The 23,148-nt window shown below is 38.5% G+C and overlaps 1 protein-coding gene across 3 annotated transcripts in view; it reads left to right on the forward strand.

The window, feature by feature from the left end:
- sema6cb (semaphorin 6Cb) overlaps positions 1-23,148 on the forward strand; it is a 153,231-nt gene that overhangs the window by 41,850 nt on the left and 88,233 nt on the right. For 2 of the 3 annotated variants that reach the window (XM_088014052.1, XM_088014054.1), the window contains exon 4: positions 19,589-19,756. The gene's annotated coding sequence lies outside the window, so the exon portion shown is untranslated. Of the gene's footprint in view, positions 1-5,997; positions 6,363-19,588; positions 19,757-23,148 lie in introns of those variants that run through there. The other variant, XM_088014053.1, reaches the window with a different exon arrangement.

A 23,148-nucleotide genomic window follows, 5' to 3' on the forward strand; every position in this document is an offset into this window, starting at 1 on the left:
TTCACATTTTATGTGTAAAGATAATGGAGTTTCCCTAGTCAACAAAGCTGTCTCAGAGATGCTAACTCTTCTAGGAACCGTTTTCCACAGTGGTTTCCTATGTTTTTTGCATTTTATCTTCAGAACTGGTTAAACTGTGCAGTCTTCTGGGACATAATGCTGGCAGTCTGTCTCCATGCATGTGGGGTTGGTATGTTAATGGTGAACTGCATTCCGATCTGCAGTACCCTGTCTGCACTACCCTGAAGGGATTCACGGTTTCACTGTGCGACCTGCCATTTGTTTGTCTGTGTAATGCATTAAGATGGATGCAACCATCCCACTGTCAGATGATGAATTGTGGGCTGCAGAGAAGACTCTCTGCTATGTAAAAGAGGCACTTGCAGAGCTGGCACTTTCATCAATCAGATGGGAGACCTCTGTAATGTTGTTACACTGCAGAAAAAAGAAAAAGGCTCTGTTTATATGCAGCAGACGGTTGTGGACGGAGGGCCTTTTCATTCTGTTCAGATAATGTTTTTCCCCCTCAGTGTAAAACGAAGCGTGACTCGGGTGCATTAATGAAACATTTATGGACTTCAGATCCTTGTTTTGGGCTTCAATCAAATTGTTCCCACTGTGTAATCAGCATTTTTCTTACAAGTGTGGCGCTGTGTCTTCCCTACTACTTTACAATTTTGTTCAGACAACAGTATCAAGGTCTCAATTAAAGTGACACCTGGAATCTCACATTCACACATTCCCATAAAAGCCTGACTGAGCTTCCAGTCGGAGAGCCTGGAGCTGCTTAGTCAACACATTAGAAGCCCTGGTGATAATTTTAGGCAAGGTGAGATGCTGCAGATGAAGCCACTCTGAGTTACAAATGCAGGGGTATTAGTGGAGGTATTTGTGGGGCAAGTAAAGGTGAACAAGGATTAATGTCAGATTTGTGTCTCAGAAGAAAAAAAAAAACAAAAGAGGTTGAATTTTACCGCTTTAACCTTTTTGGTGTAAGACCTTTCTAAGCAATAATAGATATTTAAAATGAATATAGCTGAGGCTCAGCTCTCTGTCTATGCTGGCATGCAAAACTTGACCATCTAAAAATGGCAAGATGATTTTAATATGTTCTCACTGGTCTGTTATTGACTGAGACTTTAGTGAATTTAAATGAGATTACGAAAGTCCAGGTACTCCAACAACATAATTAGTAGAAATCTTGGGTAAAAACATTGAAAAAACCTTAAAATACACATTATGTAGCTGAAGAGTTTTTAAATATACACATAATTTTATAAATCAATGAAATTATTAAGGAATTTCCGGTTGGTAATCAGTAATTCAACATTTCTTGCATAAGGCGAGAGAATAGTCCAATAAACAAGAGACTGAAATGTTTTGAGTTTTTTTCTTTTGACATAGTTAGATATGGGCATAAACTGCTACATAGCTATAATTATAGAGTGAGAAGATGCAATGCTGGAACTATAACAAGTCTGGGCATGACTCAACTTTATTTTACCGCCATGTTCAGTCAGTCAGACGGAAATGCATTAAAAAAGTCTGCAAACAGAGTGTGATCTTTGGGTTATTAGGTCTAAATAACAATTAGATTTAAGGCTTTTGTGTAGCTCCGGGTCAATTTGCCGACATCGTGCCGTTGTCATTCAGTCTTTTTCTATTTTCAGTTTGCAAGCACACCATTCAATTTCCCTGAACTACATCATGTATTTATATGTATTTTTCTTTGTCGTCAAATAGCTTTTTGAGTTCTAGTGGATTATAGTCAGAGAAAAGGTTTATAAATCAAATTTTATCTTACTGCGGCAGCATATTTGTAATGGTTTTGATTCTGATCACATTCTGGACTTTTTGACTGTTTCAAAATATGCTAGATTATGATCTGTGACCAGCACGACTTTTGTTCACGTAATGATTATGCAAGATGCCATATTTAAGGTAGTTCATGACCTTTATAGATATATTTCTTTATATATAGACCTGTATTTTTCTTAGAACCAAGTTATTAAAATCTGACATACGAACCCTGCCGTTCGCTTCAGACTCAACAACATAGTTCCTGTTGAATTGAAACCATTCATTCACAGCTCCCAGGATCTCCAGCATTATTTTGTGCCTCTGATCTTCTTGCAGCACCTGCTGCAGCTCTACCCCTCTGTTCTCTCGTCTCCCCGTTCATGTTGCCACCCTCTCATTCTCTCTGCATGTGGTCGTTGAGTCGTAGCCGCTCTTAAGGCAGGAGGTGTGGTGTACCTCTGGCTGCTCCGACAGATAAGCCACAGCCTGCCCACCTGCATTCCCGCTGCTCGTCAGCCGAACAGGCTCTCTGTCAGCGGCATTCATTCTGCATCAGGAGGTTGCCACATGGATGGATCCGAAGCAAACACCTCTCCGCCTTAATTTTCATGCGTGATCGGGGAGAAAATTATATCCAATCTCCTTGAAACAAATGGTAAAAGTCTCAGAAGATTTAAACCAGTGACTAGTTAGAAACCCTACCTGCACCAGAAAGAGAAGGAGATTTAGTTCATTTTCACTTGACCTTTATTTTCCTCTTGAGAGCCGACTTACAACTCTGGGAAAAAAAGCAGTTCGTGTTACAAAATAGTTCAAAAGTTAACTTATGAATTTGTTGCCAGAAAAATATTATTTCTTTTTTAAACTAACTTTTAAAGCAGGCCTTTTTCCTCCCTCAGTTTGATTTGAATAATGATGAAACAGTACAGAGGTGGGGTTGCATTATATGCTTTGATATTAGTTTCTATAAATCCACATTTTCTTCAGTTCTGTTTCATGTCTGTGACATTTAGCATCTCTGAAGCTGCAAATCATCTCAGGTGTAGATATTTATTGCAAAACGACTCGATCCAAAAGGCTGAATTTATATGTTTCCATATACTAGCCAACTTTTTTGGAACATATGTTATTGTGAAAATAAATATGTTTTCTTGTGGCGTTGGAAGGGGCCTGCCACTTTCCAGTCTGTCCATGAATGTGACCATCACATGTTATGGAAACACCGCTCCCTGTGAGCGCACGTTTGTCACGCTTCTATGAGCACACAGACGTTTAGCCTTGCAATCCACTTTAATTGACTTGTTAGTGCAATAATGATGGTTATAACATCAAGTTGTCATCCTTGATCATCCAATCTTCTCAGCTGTCAGCTTTTTATTCCCTAAACTGAACATGCTCCCTGCACATTCACATGCGTCCTGTACGCTGAGAATATATGATGAATGTAGGATGTTGGCTGATTTACAGCTTGGAGTCGTGACGGAGCTGCATTTCTCCTCCTTCAGCCAAAGAATGGGGCTGATGTATGAAAAGAAAAAATGGTAAAGGTCAGTAATCAGTGGCTAGTTATTGTGCGGGAGATTTGAAAAGGAAATTGCTTTGTGGTGAAGATAGGGAACTGTATGTGTATGGATTGTAATGTTTTTATGTGTGAGATTGTGTGTTGAGTCTGTTTCCACAGAGGGTTTCTCTTGGCAGAGAGTCTTCCGGCTGACCTGTCAGTGTTATTCAGCCTACGGGGCTGTGAAATGACCAACCACAGGGCTCACCTGGGGCCCCACAACCTCTTTCAGCTGTTCCCCTCACACCACTGCTCCCTAACTTAGTTTTATTCCTTTTCCCTCTCCACTTTCACTTCCTCCTTGGTGCTTTACATCGACTCTCTACCCGTCATTCCTGCTCTCCTTTCACTTTGTTATGCAGGCTGAATTACTTCCTGTATTCCTGGGATGTAACTTTTCCTGTTTGGAGCCTGTATCAAGGGTTGAGGCTGAACTTAGAGAAAACAGCCAACGCTTTTCTTTTGATGACTGACAGCTAGATGTCCTCAGTGTTTTTTTTTTGTTTTTTTTTGTTTTTTACTGATGCATCATAAAATATTCAGAGATGCACTAATCCAATATTATCTCTATCAGTCCCGATATAGAGGGAAAATAAATTCATAAATCTAGATTGGTGACAATATTCCCGTTCTATTAGATTTATTCAGTCTAATTCTCTGATGTCGTGTTTTATTTATTTTATATTATATTTAGAATTTCTAATTGCACTTTCTGAGCCATCAGAAAGATGGTTTGTTGCAGTTTATTTTTACATGTGTGACCAAAGTAGACAGCATGTTGTTTTTGTCAGTTTCTTTATTGTGTATTTTACATTGGCTGCTATACTGCTAATTGCACTGAGTGAACATATTAGATGTCATTTTTTGACAAAGCTTGTGAAGCCATTTGTGTATTTAAGTGAGCTGTACTGGTGCAGAGTTAACAAATGCATTTGTAATTCAGTAAATATATGTCTGTGCTTTTTAAAAAAAGAAACATTTTACATCAACTCAGCAGTGTTGTTCTGTATTGTATCACTGGCTCCTTGCAGTTTTTCTGGACTATTGCTCTGGTAATCTTCACTATAGTCTCAACACCCTTCACAACCTTTTGATTGTTGTGTATTCACAGCACACTTTTTCAGTGATGTTGCAGAAAAGTATTAGAGGAAGGGAATCCTCCTCAGGGTGCGGACATCAGCCGAGCTGACAAATGGGAGCCTTGAACTTAGACAGCTATTAGCAAACCGCTTAGGACTGAAACTAAGCCAGGCTGATTTTCATGAATCTCCATTCCAAAGCTCAGGCCTTTGCCAGACCACAGCATGGCTGTGGTTGTAAACGCCACCTCATGCCCTTTCTGGCCTACCCTGCCGTGTTTACATAGGACCGAGCTTCTGTCACTATTGAACAAATCCTCCAAAGACACAGTAGGGGGTGCAGGTCATTGCCTCATTTAACTGTCGTGACTCATTCAAATGGCACAAGACTCTTTAAGCTATTGGAAACAAGGACTTTGACTGGCATGTAATATTTACTGCTCTAGGTTTACAACCAGTTACTATGATTTCAATGGGAATTTGGCCAAAGTCATTAAAAAAAGAAACAAAAAAACAACAACACTATTTTATGCACATGTCCTGAATTACAGCATCCGAGGTTTTTCCAGACTTTCATTAAAATTTTTTTTTCTTTTTCTGGGTGATATTTATTTGAAAAGCTTTTTTTCTTCCCCAAGTTAGATCAACTTGAATTGTTTTCACCCTTAAAAGTTTAACTAATACAAAACAAACCAGGTGGAAGGGTAGCTTCCCGGCCTTTGACTGGTCCCTTGAGAAGAACCCCTCTGCCAGACATCAGCAAGGATTTTTCTTGTCTTTTACTGTTTTAGCTACTGCTGTTGTAAGGGAAATATTCTATTTTCCTTTATTCAGATGGAAATAGTAAGATGTGGGGAGGGCAAGTGGGCAGACAGAAAATTATTTTTTAAAGCGGAAGAAATGTTCTCTAGCAGTGTATTTAAGTCTATGAATACAAACGAGTTCCCGCTTGCACAGTGACATCCAAAGAGTTGCACATTTCCCGAGTTACCTCACATGACCAAAATATTTTTTTTTCTGGTTCTTTATTGATATTCTTAAAAGTAGATTTTTCCTCAGCAGTTGAGTCTTCTGATTATTCTTTTGTTTCTACTATTGAAAATCTTGTGAGGTTTGGTTCTTCAACTCATTATAGTAAGGTAATGTTCTTTTAACTTCTTTTACAAATATGTCATCAAGTAGAGTTTTCAGAAGTTTAAGAATGCATTTGGAACCAGTGCAATGGTTTACATATTGAGACTATCATCATGAGATGTTTCAAAAATCTTTTTTAAGCCATAAGTTTGGCTCAAAACAACTTATACCAATTTAAACTGATGCAAGAATACTTTCTAAGTATCGACAGATTTCAGCTGGTGTCGGCGTTATTTTCCTCTTTGCGCCTTCTAATGACAAACTGAGTGAAAGTAACGTTGCCTTTGATTCAAGCTTGTTGTAGAACTATTGACATGTAGCACACTGGCAGTTATAGAGCTTATGCATCAAAGCAGTGTTTTGCAAATCCAATATTACCCACATTAAAGGTACAATGACAATTGTTGTAGATATGAACAACATATCTATGACAACATGTCATAGATATGTTGTTCAGCATTAATCCTGAACACTTTAGACCGGGATCATTCTGCAGAAATTGCATTTGTGGAAATCCAAACGCTCAAGTCACTGCAATTTGACTCGCAAGAGTCCAAATCACCTTAGCTGCTGTGATGCAAAGCAAGAGAATGCGACCCTACAGGAAATGTTAAGATGACACTGTAGATGGCAACCAGAAATGTGGTGCAACTGCTTCTTGCACAAACACTCAAGAGCTGGTGGAAGACAGACTACAACATTGTTATTGAAACTCAGAAGAGGATTTGTTAATGTGGATTAAGCTTTGGACAGAATGGGATTTTACATGTTTACCTGCAACCTTGGCAGTGAGTGATTGTTTTTTGTTTTTCATATTTTACTGTTTGGAGTATTGTGGTTTGAATAATTTAGTTCAAAAGCATTGGAACAAACCTTAAAAAAAATAAATAAATAAAATAATAATAATAATAATAACAACAACCGAAGTCAGACACCTATGTCTCATCTGAGATTTTTGTGACAGCCTTCAAGAAAAGAGTTTACACTAGCATTGTTTGTACTTAATTATATGTGAAAATTACCACTCTAACTTTAAGTAAAATTGAGCATGTCACAGTGGAATGGAATAAAAATCAAATAATCAATTCTACCTTTTTTCTTATAAGAAGCATTGTAAAACTTCTATTTATTTTTGCACAGGCTTTTAGACTTTGCAAGGTTTTATAGCTTGTACTTTTTTGCATAATTAGATTAGATTCTTGGAAATCTGAAACTAAAATACTTGATTTAACTATGGCTTTCTTCTGTAATGGCTGTATTTCAAAAAGGTACATGTTGTACTTGTGGCAGTATTTTTGATTCCCAACTGAGATTATTAAAACTTTATGTAAGAGTACAATAGGTAACAATTCAGATCTCTTCTTTCATCTTAAACTGATTTGAAAATGAAATTGAAATAATAGACTGAATTTCTACACCAGTTTTTTATTTTTACCTTCGCTCTTGAGCCACATCCATCTAGTTGCACAAAGAAATGCGCACGCACACACACACACACACACAGCTGTGGCTTTAAGTGCATCCCCGAGGGACACATTAACATGTAGCAGAAGGAAGCTGCAATCAAACCCTCACCTTTCTGTCAACTAGACAACTACTCTTCCTGTTACGCTGCAGTCACCCTATTAAGGACCTTCCAAGATTTTGATTATTTTAATAAAGTGTAGAAAACACATTAATTTTATCAGCTTTAAAAAGTGAAGGGAGTAGGCATTTGTAAAATTTTATACATTTTGCAGTTCTGCTCTACAATTATATATTATATCCCAGCATAATTATGAGCAGGACTGGAATTGCAAAGGACTGCTAGAATGCAAGATTTATTGTGATCTAATATTTCAAGCAAAAAGCTCGTAATGTCAGTCATACCAAAAAATGTGTCTGGATTGCTGGATTCTAACTTAAATGTGATTCTAATGTGTTGAAGAAAAGTGGGAGGTGGTTGTGTAATACTTTTAATTCAGCAATGCACAGTTTTGTAGTTATATTATTTCATTAATGTTGCATGTAAACATCTGCCTTTACAGTCCAAAACCATTTTGCTATTTTTTCCTCACCATATCAAAATTACGTTGGTGGTTGCAGGGCTGCTATAGTTTTGAAATTTAATAATATGTTTTAGATTTTATAAAACAATAGAAAATGCAATCCACCACCTAGGTATTTTGTTTACTGAGGATCTCATCACACTGGCAAGCATGCAAACAAAAGCTTAAATGTGTGGCTGCTGAGGTAAAATAAAGGATGGCGTTGACAAGGCAACAAGAGCTCATTATCTCATTGTCTATGCCGGTCCACGGTGCCTCATCGATGGGTGCCAGAGAGGAGTTTGCAGCAGACAGATGAGGTTGTGCCCCACGTTTCATACAAAAGACGACTGAGCAGGAATAACGCATCCACAAAATGACATGTTGGTGCTGTAATCCTGGATTACCTGTCTGACTCGCTCCCTTTTGTCGTGGTCCTCCTAGTCGCATGTTCTGCATCACAAAAGATAGCATCGGCTCAGCCTCGACTCCAGTGAGGCTGTGTTTGATCTGAATTTTCAGGATGTTATTGGTGTGCTGTGGGAGCCATGTTTGTAATTCTCTACTGACCAAGTTTGGAGGGACAGGACATTTTAGCAGACAGGGGTAGAGAAGTGTGTTTGATTTTTTTTATTTTATTTTTTTCCCCAGTCATTATGGAGGAGGATGTTGGTGATTTTCTATGTATATTTACTGTAAAAATGGCAACAAAAACAGAAACTATTGATGGAAAATATTATGAATTGTCTTATGCTTTGAACAATGGCTGTCACTGCCAATTAGAAACAAGGTTATTAGTTGAATAAGTAAGAAAAGCTTTATTTTTGTAGCATCTTTGGCGTTATAAAATAACAAAGCACTTCCAAGAGCCAACAATGCATAAAAACACAATAGAAATACATTTTAACAGTGTCTTCTCTTGTTTTCGGCTTCACAGAGGGAAGCATTAGGAGGTCATTGGTCACAGGAACCGATGGACCTGCCAGGGACATATGAGTGCAGAAGTCAACTGATGTAACCTGGTGCTTGTCCAGGAAGAGCTCTCCAAGTCCGTAAAAGGATCTTAAATTGCTCTCTGAAATAAACTCGAAGCCAGTGTAGCTGAATCAAGATTGGAGTCACAGTGAAACCCTGAAGGATTTTATCAAAAGCCTGATGACAGCATTTTGAACAACTTGCAACTATTCTAGAGAGACAAGTGTATACGGCATTGCAGTAATTCAACTGTGATCAAACAAAACCATGAATTATTATTTCGAGTTCAGATTGTGAGACGATGGTGCTTAGTGTGGAAGTTTTTCTCAACTGACTGAAAAAAAAGAATGAACCAGAGACTTCACAAGATTAAACCAGAATCAAATGTGATTATTTATTTCCCGATATTATGTGTTTTTTATTGTTATTATTATTACAATAGCTTAGAGTAATATACTCATTTTTAAAGAATTTAAATATATATTTTTTTAAGTTTGGTTGATTTTGCAGCTTTTACTTAACATTCATACAGCAAATGTAGGTGAGGAGTGTTCTCAGAGAAGGTGTCCCTCAGGAGAGAGCAGAAGGCAAAGCTTTTTTTCTATCTCTAGACTATCTCTAGTCTAGTATTTCTTGCATTTAATGGCTTCAGTTCTGTCTAGATTTCTGTTTCGCAGCAACAGGATATGTTCTGCAGCAGGTGTTTACCAAGGGATACATCTTGTGTTTGCAAAAAAGTGAGTGGGAGAAGAAGATCTGCTGTTTTTCCCGCTTGCAATTTGCGTTATTTTAGTTGAAAACACACAGGCAGCCTGCAGAATTTTAGGAACAAATAGACCCGTAACTGAGAGCAGGCAGAGACACTGGAATTCCAGAACTGAAGGCTTGTTCATCACATGTGTTTATCATATGCTGCTGAAACACATTTGCAGCCGTCTTTTTTGGCTGACGTGAGCAAGAAGGCACTGAGAAACATAGTGTGACTGATAAAACCGCATAATAAATATATTATTAGGTTTTAAACAGACCATGCTGTTTTTGTTTTTTTCTGAAACATTTTCCACAGTTGTTCCAACTCCTTCTGAATAATAATCTCAGAACCTAAAAATGTTGGAGTTTTTAAGTAGCACATATGTTAACACTTGAAATTCTCCTCAGATCTTAAGACAAGATTAGCATGTTTTTGTGAGTTTTGCCTCAGATTCAAGATTAACATTTTAAACAGAGAAGAAAATAATTAAAAACTTGTTTGTGGACGCAGATGTGTCTGGTGTGCTGATTAAGTAAACCAAAAATAATCACGATTCTATTTTGTATTTAAAATTTCATTTGTGATTGAGCCACAAGTTTTTTTACTTGCGGCTTTGACTTATTTTAATCATTAATTTCTTTTCTGGCTTATGAGATTAAGCATTTTGTTGACTGAAATACATGCAAAAGTTTGTTAATCATAAAATATCCATCCAAGTGACTATATAAATTAGTACTGATGAAGATTGTGAGTAAACGTATTCTTCAGCTGTTGTGAGTTGTCGCTCATATTATTGTGGCATTAAAACTAGTCCGTTTGCAGTGTGTTAGTTTACCAAACTTGAACATGAAAAGCTACAATTATTCTTCAAGAGCTTTACTTACTATTTTTTTTTTTTTTTGGTTTGCAGCTCATTTAACTAAATCCATGAAATGTGTCTTCATGTTCAGTTGTGCCAATGAGGAGCCTTGGCAGTAGGGTAAAGTCCAGAAAGTATTATTTTAATGTTAGAGATGCTTCTTCAGCTTGGTGATGAAAGATATAAACTGCTCAATGCCTCCAAAAAAAATGTGTTTGTTTTGTTTGTTTCAAACTGAAGACAAAAATCTGGTGTTTTCAATAAACTCCGATATGGTTCCAGTTTTTTTTTTTTTTTTTTTTTTTTTTTTCCCCCGTATGGATGTTTCCTAAGTTGTTACCATGTTGACTGTCTGTATTTGACATGAGTCATTTTAATATAGTTTCCTAAGGCGTTCTTCGGTCAAGAGGGATAGATAGGAGTGAAGTTTCCAAGATCCCAAGGGAGGGAAGGAGATTCATGGGGCATTGTGATCAAATGCTTTAACAAGCTTTACTTACTGGCTAAGTCCAGCCACCTCATGGAGGAAGCTCATTTCAGTAACTTCTCTCCAGCATCTTGTTCTTTTAATTAAATGTCATTACTGTAGGTGAGGAGTCTGAACGGAGACAGACCAGTAAATCGCGACCTCAGATTTTTTAGCTCTGTTGTTTTTTCCTCGTAATGACAGACTGGAGGGCATGCGTTCCTGGATAATAGTTCACAATCCATCTGTCCATCTCCTGCTTCATCCTCCCATCACACATTATTAGGACACCTAGGTACTTGTACTTCTATGCTTGGGTAAAAATTGACCCCTGGCCCTTTAAGCTGTGCTTGAAGGTGAATCCAACCATATCTAGTTATATTGGTTAACCTCACTTGTCAGCTTTGGCTGCCTAACCTCCAGTGAGGTGACATACCATGTCTGCAAACCCAGATTTTGCCTCCGGTAATTGGCATGTCCAGGCACTCACCAGCTTTCATGGCCCCTGATCCAGATGTTCCTGCCTTCAGGAGGAAAAAATTGCAATAGACACAATAAAAACTCCTAATACTTTTATATTTTGTTATTTTCTCTGAAATCTACTTTTTGGAATTTCAAATAACTTCTCATGTGTCCAGTCTAAAATTGCCCAACATCTCAAGGGCTATTTGCTCTTTTAAAGCTGTAATCAGTGGCTAGTTTGTATTTATTTCAGAACAAAAATGTTTTAAAAACAGGTCACTAAAAAAATGTTTCAGGTATGCGTGTGGATCATGAGAAAAAAATTTTAATGAAAGGGTTTTTCAGTCGGCTTGAGTCAGGGAGAGAGATTTAAGAGCTTTTTAAAGTTATAAATTTACCACTTGACAAACAAAATGAGAGCCTTTTGGCATTCAATAAAATCTCCTAGGATGAATGTTATTTTTCGTCTGGTATATATAGCCCAGTGACGCCTCATCTGACTTTATTACTTTTTTTTTGTCAGCTCACACGACATTTGCTTTTGACATATTCCAATTTAGCTGTCAAAGTTTATGAAAGCATGAAGAAGGAAAACACATCAACAAAGCACAATGCACAACACAATCTGCTGTTTATACTTTTTGACCAATAATATCCAGAGATTAACTGCCTGGTTTAATCAGATATAAATAGATATTCATATATTTGAGTTGATGCATAACCGGCAGTGGTAAGCAGACAGTTGACGTAATTGGGAACAAAGAAGGGAAAAAAAATATAAAAATACTCAACGTCTGTATGCCTCAGTAATCCACATTTACACGGAGCTCAGCTATATGTGCATGAAGGTTTAGGAACATTTATTTGTGACTGCAAAAAAAGTGTTCATATCTTCATGTTCACATAAATATTAGTGGAGGCGTTTATTGCAGGATGACGGTGGGGGTGAAAAGGAGCCTTTCAGTATAATGTGCTCTTTAATAAAGACACAAGTTGGCAGATTGGGAGTGTCAGCGCATGTGGCACATAGCCTCCTCAGGTGATTTATGAGCACACTGCTAGGCTATTACATTACGGGCCCCAGTTCTATTCTGTGATTGTGATAAAAGCAGCCCAACCTCTGTTGAAACACCACAGGTACAAGCATTTTGTTTTAGTTGAATATCTCCTTTTTTTAGACAATGGAATTATGCATGAGGAGAATGTAATCGTGTTGTCTGTGTAGCAGATGCAGCTCATTTATTAGGTTAGCTTTTGTGCTTTTTGTCCTTCAGAGTTTGCAGCTCCTATTCAAGGGGGAATGGGCTGAGACTGTTTGCATCTTCATTAAATTTTCAATTGTTGTTTGAGCTGGATTATTAGATGTGCTTGTCTGCAAAAAGGTATCTGTGTTCCGTTTGTTTTCCAATACCAGAGAGGGTTATGGGTCATCGATGCGTCTTTATTTAGGCTTTTTATCAAAGCTTAATGGGCAAATCAACACCAGACAGAAATCTATGTTTTCCCATCATCATCTTGGTCTCAGCAAACCTGCTGCAGCAGGAACTGAAGAGAACTGAGCATAACAAAGAATCCAGAAAGGTTCACAAGTTTTTCTCTTTCATAGATCAAAGAAATATGAAGTAATTTATTACCAGTTAAAAGTGCCTAAAAACGTTTATCAGAAACAAAGTCACATATAAACTAAACAACAGCTTCAGTTGCATTTATTTTAAAGGCAGTGAGGGATATCAACATTTGTGCCTTTTTGTTTTGTAGGGATTTCATTCCCTCAAGAATAATTTCACTCAATTTAAATATAGGTTTTAAAAAAAAACATGCAAATAGATACATTTATTTTAAGTCCTTTACTAAAACTTTCCAAATGAAATTATCCATGCCTCTATGTTCTTCACTTATAAGGCAAACTGTTACTTACAAAAGGTGCAAATCTGCGGTTTCTTCCTGCTCTGCCGAGCTTTGGACTTGGCCTTGTGTTAGTGGAGGGAGATGGGTGAGAGGCCAACACAGCGAGGCCAGAGTTTGCACAGCAGAGCATCGCAGCTGAAACGCCAGTTGTCAACCTCCGGCGGAGAGAAAACTACAGGGCATCAGCCAGAGTGGTTTGGAAAAAGGACGAGTCAGGGTCGCTTTCAATTAGCACAGCATGTCATCACTGCAGAGAGCCTCTAGGGCAGAGAGGAGAAGGCTGGATGTAGCCTTGGGCTTAAAGAAGGAGAAGGGAAGGAGAAGCGGGCACAGACCAAACAAGTCAAGATAGAAATACAAACTCTTAAAAACTTGCTGTATTGTGACAGGGAAGTCGGAGCTTCTCAGACCTCCGTCAAGGGTAAAATTGTGCCTTTTGCTGCCTTGAAAATGCGCAGCACATTCAGAAATGAAAATTTATTTATTTATTTTTTCCCCCACAGTAAATCAGTACAGTTGGGAGACAAGAATTCCAGCGATTTCTGACCTTTTATTAATACATAAACACTGTATAATGCCTTCTTTCAGAAAATTCAAGAGCAAAATCAGTGTTTTGGAGAATTTATGAAGGCGTTTAAAGGTCATTGGCAGCTCTTGACGGTTTCTGACAGGGGGATGGCTCTGTTGGCCGTATTGTCCCTTGGGACAGGGTGCCAACAGATTCCAGTCATGGCAGCTCAACAAAGCCTCGTCTTTACACATTTTCTACTAAACTAGTGGAGTTGAATATGAGATGAACTTTGTCAGCTGTGAGGCTGCGTCTCAGAAATGCCTCCCAGAAGAATGAGAGAGTGGAATAATTATCGGGTCCAGCAGTCCACTTAACTCTGACAGCCTCTCAAAAAAATTATTTATAGGAATAGAAGGTGTAAAGACGATCACCTTGTCAAACTTGCTGATAAAGAGCAGTCTCTGGTTATTATTTTTTTTTTTTGATTAAAAGATAAAAGATATTTCCTTTACTTGGAGTTTAAAGCAAAAGCCAATGCTTGTCATCTGCATGATTGCCACAAATAAATCACCGGTTTTACATGCTGGACGTCAGAAATGGCTACTAGTTACTGCCCTTAATGCTCTAATGCAGGGTGGGACGTTTCCCTCCTTAGATCTCTGAAAACCAGCAGAGCAGGATACGACTCATGGTCTGCTGCTGATGTGGCACTTTGAAACAAATGAAGCTGCTCCCCATTTGAAATTCATTGGCTGTTTGTGAGGCTGTTTATGTTTAGTGTGGGTGTGCAACGAGTTCAGTCATACCACTGTGGCAGTTAGTTGGAAACTATTGCACAAATGCATGCTTCCCTTCATGCTGTGAATGGAAACATTATTTTGGCATTGCTGAATGTGTTTGACTTGGATGGAAAAAAAGTCTATCAGACATTTTTCAATTATTTTACCGTAAGTACAGCTAAGTAAGTAATTTAAGTATCGCTCCAACCTGCTCACAGGAAAATCCTGTTTATTAACAGTAAGAAAGTTATTGTGTAATTGCTGCACTCCTCCTAATAAACCAAATATATCACATACTTCATTTGTGTCCAATCTTCATCTAAACTTACTGGTTATTTATGTGTTTTAAAGTAAATTGTTTCAACCTGACGAGAATTTAAATGCGATGCTTTTCACTTGTTAAGACGTGTGGAAATAAAAACCAAACATAGTTTGTTTCGGATACATTTTTTTTATTTGCTCTAAAAAATAAAAAAATAAAAACTAGTTAGATGCATGTATTATAGAAACTATACTCACCTGGTGTTTTGATAATTAAAAAGCTTTATAAGAAAGGTACCAAAACACATTTCATGTACTCTTTGTAGCTTTGAAATCCAGTATTTGTTTTCAAAAAAATCTTAGTTGCTTTTGTTTATTTTTTTAAATAAATATTTTTATAACATCATTATCATCAATATTATTAATATTCTTGTGGCTAATGAATACAGCTTCAGCAGGTAGAAAAATAACCCAAACTTATTGTGTTTAATTTAACAAAGTGATATTTTATGCACCCTTGACATGAAGGCTCTCTGGCGTTTCTTTAAAACAACTTTTAAGCTGCAGAAGAGCTATCACGAAAAACTTGAGATTTTGAATGTAAACATCGTCACAAACCACAAATGTGTACGTTTCTCTACCTTATAATAATACATGTGTATATATATATATATATATGTATATTATTTTTCATGTGTCTATTTTTGCATCATTTTATCTTTTGACAAATTCTTGTCTAATTTCTTATGCTTAGTTTAATGAAAACAATTTTAAATCTAAATCTGCAAGTTGTATGAATAATTTTGGGTTTTTACTGTAGATGTTCCATGGTAAAGGTTGATTTAATAGAAGGTGCTGTGTGTTGGTGATGTGGGGACGCTTTAGTTCTGGTTAATACTTCATTGTTGAGTGTCACAAAAATAATGTTGCTATTTGGAAAGCATCATTGTAAATAATTGCACATTTTCTCCACCATGTTGTCCGATCCTTCTTTACCCTACTCGGCTCCAAGTGTGTCCTCTGCAGCTTTGATGTGAGCTCTTTATTAGTTTTGTATGAAGGGAAAGTGTGGAGAATAAATTGAGCTCAGGCTCTCTGTACATTTCTGGGCCTTTTTGTTTTCTGCATTGTAATGGCAAACAAGACGCATGTGGGAATAGGAGGAGGAAAATTGTCTCAAATGAAAACACCAGCAAATAACACGACCGTTGTTTTTAGTTAACATTGTGGTCAGAGCAGCTGAGCTGTTTGCTTTTAGCAGGTGCATTGTGGGGAAAGGCCTAGAGGGAATTGGGTAATTTGTTAGACATTATTTTTACTACTGTGTAGTTGTTTGGCCGTTAATTTAATTCTTGTGTTCAAATTCTGACTCCTCTTTCCTCAATTGTACTTTCCTCTGCATTTCTGCTGTGAAAATTTCTATTTTTAGAGGAGTAAGTGGATATTTTTCCTTTGGTAAGTCTCTTCACCCCTCATAATTGTCACTGCTCCAATTCCTCCCCTCGTCTAAAAGATGGCAATTAATCTAATTAGTAATCAATCAGCCATTGGGCCTCCCGCCTCTTCTGTGCTAATGGAGGATATGACAGGCCTGGACCCTGCATTATTAATACCTCCATTTCTGGAGCCCAGGGCCCCCTTGACGCCTACGGTCAGGGGCCATTGATCACGACCACAACCCAATGAGCTCTGCAAGGACTGTGGGGAAATATCCACAAAGTGGTAAGAGTAATAATAGGGAATGTGGTGAGCTTGGCTATGGTACTACAAATTTGTTTTGCTAGAATTAGGGCAATTTTTGGAAAGGAATTACTTCACCAACTTTGCTCAAAGGAGGAGATTAAATTGACACGAAACTCCTGAAAGTGAGACCTGGAGTGCAAGGGGATGCTCAAGGTGGGTGTTTGAAGGAGTAAATTGTTTGTTAGATTGGTGTTAATGGGAATGTAGGGCTCCAAAAAGCTCATTAAGGAAATGTGGCTGACTTCAAAACTATTATGGCAGGATAAGGGAAACCCTCTGTGGGGCTATTCCTTGGAAATAAGATTAGAAATTATAGAATCTTACTAACACAAGGGTGCAATGATCACAGTCTGCCTGGGAAACAGTTTCTGCAACATTATCCTTCATCTCCTATGCATTCCAGTCACATTGTCTAATAGCTTCAGCAGCTGAAGTTGCAGCGCTTGATAATAGTCCCACCTGCTGATCTCATTCCGTATAATCAATACTGGTTGCCACTCTATTCAGACTGGAGTGGAGAAAGTCTGAGTCAAGCAACAGACATAGACTGAAGGTCCTCCTCATTCTGTGCCCTCTTTAGCTAAATCTGCCGACCCTAATTTCTCTAACCTCTCTGCTAGAGGCTCTTAATCATGTTGCTTATCCAGTCCACATGTTGTTTTTGAGAACACACTTTTTTGGTGGAATTGATTGAGCGCTTCTAAAGAGTAACGGGTTGTAATTAAGAGATGGGGATTCTAGGCCTTGATATCTAAATTTGTTTTGCACATGTGGTGAGTTTCAGTAAATCCTTCTTGTTAGCAATATTCTGAGTGGTTTTGGGAATCCAGCACAGTGAAGCCGATGCATGTCTCTGGTGGGTGGTTGCTTTAGCCTGAATCCCAAGTTTCTGCACTGGTTTGGGTTCATTTCCACCTTACGTTCACATATATATTAAGGTAATACTTGGAAATGACAGTCATATCTGGAGACGAGTAGGAGACAATTATAGACATTTACAAGGCTTAAAATTAAATTAATATGGGTTAGGGTAGGGTAGGGACACTATGTGTCACAAGTTGTCATTGTGATTGTGACATAAAGTGGTACTTTTATGATGCTTGAGATAAAATATATTGTGTAGTTCTTGTATGTAGCATTTGCAGAATTCTCCATAGCTTTTTTTATTTTTGCATTCTACTGCAGGATGTGCATCATTGGCTTTAAACCAGAACCCTCAGCCAATATATTTTAAAACAGTTTTAAAATCTTTAATAAAACATGGCGGTGTGTGGTTTCTTTATTCTCCATCTCCTTTCAGACAAACCTTTGTAACAGATTAGTTGTAAAAAGAGGCATTTATTATAAGGTTCTGTTTAAATAAACCCTCCTCTCCATGTGTTTTTAGAGATGGTATATGTTACTCCACGGGCTGCCATTGTATGACTAAGACATTTGGTCATTTGGCACAGTGACCTTAACATTTCCACCAGCCAGCCCCCGACTCCCTCCAGTTTTTACAGCACGCAGGTTAAGTCACCACAAACCGGCATGTTGAAGCTGTCACACAGCTCTGCTTAATTTACAGAGAGTCTGGGGTTGTTAAGAATTTATAGGCCTTCAGTGGCTTTATGGTGCTATGATGGGAGTGAGTGGCTGTGTTCAGCTCACACCAGCTGTAGCCGGCTGCCTCATTCAACAGGGATTTAGACAGCAGCTCATCTGCTGCGCTGCAGGAGTTGGTCAGTGGACATGCTTGATCCATGGCTAAGGTTGTAGGGAATTGCTCCAAAGTGAGGATGCCTCTTCCCAACGCTTTACTTGAGTGGCTTGAGGGGGGAGGCTGGTGAAAACATGCAGATAAAGTGTCTCCAGGGGTTCCTTTAGTTACTGGAAACCTATAGACCAGTTACTGTTACTCAGCCATGAACATCATAAACTACTTAAGCATATGTGGTGGGAATGCTGAATTTGCAATAATGGATTCCCAGGAAGTTCATTAGTAACATATGCTCCTATGTATACTGTGGTTTATTTGGGTGGGGAGGCTAAGTAAAGGATGTCAGTGTGAGACAGACTTTGCAGTGCTGCATACGTGAATGTGAAGAACAAAAGCAAGCTTAAGGAGAATAGGGATGCTTATAATTATATGGAACTAATAAAAAGCCGTGTAAATAACTACTGAATGAGAAAGGAAAGCTGTGAATAGTCTGCTTGGGAATATCTTTGTACAGGTAAAGCTGATGTTTCAATAAACCTAAGAGACGAGACCTACATGCTAGAATAGAAAGCCAGCTAAACATTTTTCTTTGGCTGTTTCGAAACTCAACAGATCCATTAATTTTCATGTTGAAAAAAGTCCACTTGCTTTATGCTGTGCTGTTGTCCTCTGTTGTTGTGAATTCTTTAAAGTATCTTGTTTTCACAATAATCTGATCGTAAATAGTATTATACAAATAATTACTAAACAAGCACATGGAAAACATTATGGCATATATCACATACATTAAAAATGTATCACTGTGAGATAAAATAATAGGTTTCATTCCTAGCTACTTGCAGCCCTTTTTATCAGACTAAACATGGCAATCCACTTGCCTTGTTGCTCTAGATGTGGATGACTAAGAATTTGTACGCCAACGCATTTCTATAACACTGTTTTTGTTTTGCAGCAAATAACCTGGAGCATATCTGCTTCCACATCTTCCATAAACCAACCTGCACATTGTCAGTTTCAAAAACAAGGTTTAGACAATGTACCCTGCATTTAACACAAGTGTAGGCATCTTACACCGGGTGCTGCATTTAGTCTATAGATCACTCCTGGCAATCTGTGGAGAGTGGGCGGAGCTTTGTCTTGGGAATTAAACAATTCTGAACTTATGGCCCATTTCATGTAAGGATATTTAACTGGGCATGTTTCCGCAAATGGACCGATTGTTTTCCAGGCAGAAAAGCAAACTGCTCAAACATCACCCTGCAGTCCTCCTGAACCATAAAAATCCTCAGCTTCTTTATTGTCATCACCAAGTTGTGCCCGTAACCCAGCTCACCCCAGCACATCTGGCTCTCTTTATGACTCCTCTGCTTGTGTTAGCTGTGATGTTATGACAGCACAGTGACTGAGGAGATTACTCTGAGAAGACATAAAGCCCCTCTTCATGGGGCCTCTGTGGGTCACCGGCCACCATTTAGGCAAATGTGACAAACCCCTAAGGTTTTTAAAGCAGAGTGTTTGCTGTGCAGCTGTTCGTATTGTGCATTCTTATGTGGTTTTCTGTTTGCTTTCACAGGAAGTTTGTTGAAGACTAAGCATTCTTAAAGGAGGATCCTCAAAGGGAGGGTTTAGCATTTGACGGCCCACCAACCGAGCCACTTTGTCCTTCACGCAACAAGACAGATTGTTACCTTGGAGAAGTAGGAGGAGCACAGATTACTGGATCATTGGACGTGACAAAACTGTAAGATCACATGACCTTCTTTTCTCCTCTTGTAATGTAACTTAAATGTCAGACATTGTAAGACCTTTTACCCTCTGTTTGCTTCTTTGCACATCCTTAGAACATAAACTTTATAGGCGTAGTGTTTGACTGTTATTGTGCATCTTGATTTTTTTGTTATAGGGCTGGAAATAAATATTGCTTCTGCTGTTTACATTAACAAAACTTTGCGTGACTCAAACCCGACCACATGATTGGATCAGCACATAGCAACTCTTATGATTAGCCATTCATTCTTTCTGTATATTGACGATTTATAACAGCCTTTTCTTATACATCTGTCATGTGAAAATGATGTCTCAGACTAGTGCATAGCTGTGAATTTGAAGAAAAATATTTGCAAAGTTTTAAACGGCTGGAAGTGTGAACAGTATTTATTATAAAGGCATATAAAGACCTATAATAATGTCTCCAGTAGCTGCAGGGGAGGTTGTATCTGCTCCAATTCACTAGGTTTCTGATGGAAGATGAATGGAGAAGTTTGGGAGTTTAAATTTAGCAGTGTGTTAGGTAAAGGTATTAATGTTTTTCCCTGATCATGTTGCCTTTGCAGGTTATGATGATATTGTTTTAGCTTGACCAAAGAATAAAAGGCACAGTGGAGGGTTAACACATAGCTTTTTCCTCACAAGCTCCTTTTTTCACTCATTGAATGTTCACATTCTGGTTCTCTCTATTCATGCTTGCTTTTCAAAGCTCCACTGTTCTGTGATCCCCTCTTTTGGCTGGCTGTGCACACGTGCAGCTCGGGACCAAAGTAGAGTATTCTGCATCAGTCAAAGTGAATAGAAGCCCACCATGTTGGCAATGCACTCTGCTGACGGCAGGGAAACATCACTGCTGATTCCTGGTTGAGTGTATGAAAATGAGGTTCTGTTGCTGAGCTGGATCTCTGGCATCATGGTGACATGAGGGGCCCCAATGTCATTATTGATGGCACAAAGATGCATCAACGTAGGTTGAATGGGACAGAATGGTAGTCAGTGCGGGTGCACAAGCATGAAACGCGATCAGGCCGCTGAGTTGAATGGAGGTGTTATTCTGCCAAATGCAGGAGTAAGGGAGAGGGAGGCAAAAAGAATGAAGGGCATTGCTTACATATCTTGTCACCCACTTGCTTAATAATGCAGGCACTATGTCGCTGCCACTGTGAAAGAAGCATAGTTTTACATGTATAGACATTTGCTCAAAGCCCACTTGCCAGGAACTTTCTGAAAAGGTCTTTGTGTGGCTCGTCAAAACACAAAGCAGCTTTTTGAAACCCCAGCTTCTGTTGTGATGATGCTAGATTTACTGCAAATTAACTGAGATAAACTTTTAACCCACATGATTTTTTTTTATCATAGAATTTGTAATCACAATTATTTGTGGGTTTCCTGTTTATTTATGTTCCTGCAGCCTGGATGTTGTAGTTGGAGTAAAGAAAGATGTACTTAACTTTGTGCCACAGTTGGACTGCAGATGACTCTCCTATTTCATGCTATATTGTGAATATATATATTTGTTTTTTTGTTTTTTTTTGTTGTTTTTTTTTATTTGTCCTTAAAGCTTACATGAAGCCTCTCAGAGAAAAGAGTCATGCATCCGATGTCCTGATCCAAATTTAAACCCATATTCTTGTGTGTATCTGTTTCACACTTGAGTCACCAAAATGTCCCATGTGTATATTTCGTTGTCTTTGCCCTCTTATAAACTCACATTGACCTCTCTCACTCGTTACCCAGAGAGCTTTGCCTCTGCCCTTATTTTCTTCTCCTCTTCATCTGTTTCTCTACATTTTCTTCTCCAAGCCATGCTATCGTTCAGTGTTAAATGAGGGCACTGCCACACTTCGATGTGCTGTGACAAATTGTCACAGAGGAGGCAGATGGTGTTGGGGAGGAGACTGGTTGTCATACCATTTGCTGCAGTGACATGAATTGATCTTTGCGCCGCGGAGCAAACACACAAGCTCCATTTGTGTAATCTTGACTTTGGTTACTTTGTGTGCACCCACACATCACACCCCAGCACACTCTGATCCGCATGCCACCCTACCCTACACCCGTCCCCATTAGTATCAATGATGTGTGCAGTGGAGGCGCACATTTGCTGTCGGAGGGTCTTCGCTTGGATCCGCTCAGAAAGCTGAAAGAATGCTGAGGGATTTCACACAGGGACAGAGAGCTTAGACTAATGGCTGACTGCTGGGACTCTGGGAGCCCTAATATACAACTTGCTATAGATGCATAGCATTATCTGCATTCTGTATATGACAGTAAGCTGTACATGTTTGCAGGCTGTTCTATTTACAGAACTGCTTTTATTTGACAAAGTTTACCCTTAGGGTTTTGGTGAAGCTTGACTCAAGTCCCCGTGGATGTTTTTCACTGCAACATGACTTTTAGTTAGATCATAGTTTGTCTGACAAGGAGTGCCATTGCTCATTAGGCTGAGTCCTGAGGATGTGGAACTGCTCCCCAGTTGGGTTTTCTTTAGAAAAGCAATGGATAGGTTTTTGAAACACTAAATTTATCTAAAATCTTGTTAGGCTGCATGAACAATGTTGTCTATGCAATACGACAGTTAGACTTCAGATACAGACAGTGCCCGACACAATGATTGAAACTACTGCTGTGAGTGCCCTTCCTCCTTTTACCAATAGATTCAGAATTGGCTGTGTTCATGCACATGAACAAGAAATTTGACATTTGTGCTCTAAATAAAAATATTGTAACTGTTAATATATTAAAGATAAATCAAAATAATAAATTTTAGGTCTTTAGAGTTTTCCCCTCTTTTTTACGAGGTTGGAGCATTTATCTGCCTTTCTGTTCTCTAACCAGGTAAACACACAGGTGACTGAGATGCCAATAAAAATGTTTATTTTGTCTGATGAACTATTTTGTGTCTTGAGTTGGCAAAAACACTTTTATAATTAACCTGTTAAAATAACCAACGATGACCCTATTTCATTTTTCTGGCAGAGTCCACAGGATTCTTATTTAAAATGCCTTATTATTGTCTTATAAAAAATCATCAAGTTCTGTGGAAGAGAAACAGTCACAAAACATCAGAAATCCTCCACCATGCTTAATGAGACACACTGACATTTACAATAGTTAGCCAGAAATTGCTAAACAATCCCCCAAAGAACAGATTGGCATGCAGATGGCACTTGTAGGAATTTATGAAGAGTTGTTAAAACCCTAGATGCCATTCTTACTGGCAGTTCTTCAACAAACAGCTTTGGAGATTTTAATTTTTATGTCCATTACCGGTTCTGGTTCTGGGTTCGATTCCCGGCCCCAGTCTTTCTGCATGGAGTTTGCATGTTCTCCCTGTGCATGCGTGGGTTTTCTCCGGGTACTCCG

This window comes from Poecilia mexicana, unplaced genomic scaffold (assembly GCF_051168715.1).
Source record: "Poecilia mexicana isolate PSO_F unplaced genomic scaffold, ASM5116871v1 scaffold_16, whole genome shotgun sequence".
Taxonomy (NCBI): domain Eukaryota; kingdom Metazoa; phylum Chordata; class Actinopteri; order Cyprinodontiformes; family Poeciliidae; genus Poecilia; species Poecilia mexicana.